Source organism: Setaria italica, chromosome III (genome assembly GCF_000263155.2).
Source record: "Setaria italica strain Yugu1 chromosome III, Setaria_italica_v2.0, whole genome shotgun sequence".
NCBI classification, from domain to species: domain Eukaryota; kingdom Viridiplantae; phylum Streptophyta; class Magnoliopsida; order Poales; family Poaceae; genus Setaria; species Setaria italica.
This window is the reverse complement of record NC_028452.1, coordinates 21,957,215-21,959,613: the sequence shown is the minus strand read 5'-3', so window position 1 is coordinate 21,959,613 and position 2,399 is coordinate 21,957,215. Positions and strand designations below refer to the sequence as shown.

General features: G+C 59.5%; 1 non-coding gene across 1 annotated transcript in view; it reads left to right on the top strand.

Annotated features, from left to right (window-relative positions):
* Positions 1-2,399, top strand: part of LOC101778765 — a 9,605-nt gene that overhangs the window by 340 nt on the left and 6,866 nt on the right. Inside the window, exon 2 of the transcript XR_002676995.1 lies at positions 71-712. This is a non-coding gene — a transcript (nitrate regulatory gene2 protein). The remainder of the gene's footprint in view (positions 1-70; positions 713-2,399) is intronic.

Below are 2,399 nucleotides of genomic sequence, written 5' to 3'. Positions count from 1 at the left end.
TCCCCCTGCGCCCTTCTCCTTCCCGCCGACTTCTTCATGTCGTCTGCCGCCGCGCCGGCGGCCGCGGGACCATCTCCTCCGCCCGCGGCGCCGCCTTCTTCTCCTCCTCCTCCAGCTCCACCGACGCCAGCGCCAGCGCCCGAGACGGCCGCGACTCCTGAGCCTCCACCGCCTACTCCTCCTCCTCCCCCGCCCTCGTCGGAGATGAAGTCCGGAGTTGACACTTGGGACTATTTCTTCTCCATGGACGAGGGGATGGCCTCCATCGCCCCCGATGACGACGAGATCATGGCTGGGCCGGAAGAGGAGAAGTACGTCCCGGCATCGCCACCGCGCCCGCCTCCCTCTCCTCCTCCGCCGGCGGCGGTGCCACTGTCGGAGGAGTTTGAGGAGGAGCCGCGGACGCCGGAGATGGTCGCGCCGCCTCCGTCGCTGCCACCGAAGCCCCCGAAGAATTCGTCCAAGAAGAAGAAGGGGAAGGGGAAGCTTAAGGCAGCGCACCACCAGCACACAGAGTCGGCGCCGCCGGTCACGCTGGTTGGCGGTGGTAAGGCAGGGAAGATAGTCCCCGAAATGCCGCGTGTGGACCTCCTCCGGGTGCTCGCGGAAATCGACGAGAGGTTCTTGAAGGCGTCGGAGAGCGCCGGTGAGGTATCCAAGGTGCTGGAGGCCAACAGGATGCATTACCACTCCAATTTTGCCGACAACCGAGGTCAGTGACTTGATTGTGCCCTTATATGTGCAATTTTGGATGTTTTAGGCTCCCAGGTGGTGGGCTTTTGTGTTTCTTTGTGTGGATTTGTCACAAAAATTTGATCTTTTTTGCTGAGCGTGATGGTGATGTGATGGATTCTTTTGGTAGATAGAGGTCAAGAACTAGTGTCTCAGAGGTTGGTTGTGGTGGTGGTGGGGCTGCTTCAAAAGTCAAGTGAGCTCCCACACTCCACTATCCCATTTTCCCCAACAGGTAACATGCGGGTGTGCAAGAGGTTTTTGTAGCTACTAGGCAGCTGCTGCTTGAAGAGGATATTGTCACAATCATTCGCGCGCCATTGCTTCATTATTGTTCTGTATTACAAGTGTTAGGATGTGTTTGGTTGAGCTGTAGCTTTTGGAAAAGTAGCTGTGGGCTGTAGAAAAGCTGCTGTGAGGTGTGGGCTGTGAGAAAGCTGAAAGCCGTTTGGTTGGGCAGCTGTGGCTTTTGAGAAAACTGTTAAGCGGACCTCACGTGTCTTCCACAGCCCTCCCCGCTCAACTATCTCCCTCTCTCACTGACGAGCTGACCCCGCTCATTAGCCCCTTCTTCCTCTCACTGGCCAAGGCGCGAAGGAGCAGCGGCGGCCGGGGCTCGCCGGCCTGGGCGCGACGCCTCCTCGTCGGGGTAGATCCACGCGGGGCTCGCGGCAGAGGAGCTCGCAGCGGCGAAGGAGGCTCGCGCGGCGGCAGAGGAGCTCGCGGCGGCGGCAGAGGCTCGTGCGGCCACCTCGTGCGGCGGCAGTGGAGCTCGTGGCAGCGTAGGTCGCCCGCGCCCACGGCGGCGGCGGAGACCACGGTGGCAGCACCTCGCGAGCGGCGGTGGAGCGAATCAAGGGTCTGGAGAGGGCCACTGCCGCCTGGATCCGCCGCCGGGAGGAGATGAATGGGCAGGAAGGGGGTGCACCGGAGTGGGGAGGATGGCCGCCGGCGACCAATCACCGGGCGGAGGTAGCACCGCCGCCGACCCCCTTTTGCGCCGCCGCCGGGAGAAGAGGGAGTCGGAGAGGGCTGCCGCTGCCTGGAACCGCCGCTAGGAGGAGAGGAACCGGCCGGAGAGGGGCGTTGCCGGTGGGGAGGGCGGCCGGCGGTGGGGCGGCGAACCTGCGGTCCATCCCCGTGCGTGAGTGTGTGTTCTGTCGCGGGGAGGAGGAGGACGAACCAGTACGCTCTCATAACTGATGGCAGTGGGTAATTTTGACGAAAGTTTCGACTCCACAGCTGGTAGAAGCACGGGGGAAGGTGCTGCGAAAATTGAACTGACGGGAAGCTGCTTTTGCGGTAGAAGATGGTATGGTTTCCATCCCTTTGGTTAGCATCTGGCTTTTTTGGAAGCAAAAGCACTTCAGGAAGCTGAACCAAAGGGAGCCTTAGTGTGTATCTTGATCAATTATGACTGTGAAGTGTGAACCAAGGAACCAATTTGATGGTATATCCTGACTGTGAAGTGTGAACTAGACTTAGAATGTGAGTCCATTGTGATGTATAGCCTGTTCAATGCCCATTGCCCAATTTTTTGGTACTTTTTCCCTGTGTGTAAGATTCAGTCTTGGCTTTGTTTGATTTTTTTTTTATGATATGGTGGGGTGTGTGTGTGTGTGGGGGGGGGGGGGGGGGGGGGGGGCTCCCAAAATTGGCAACAAAAA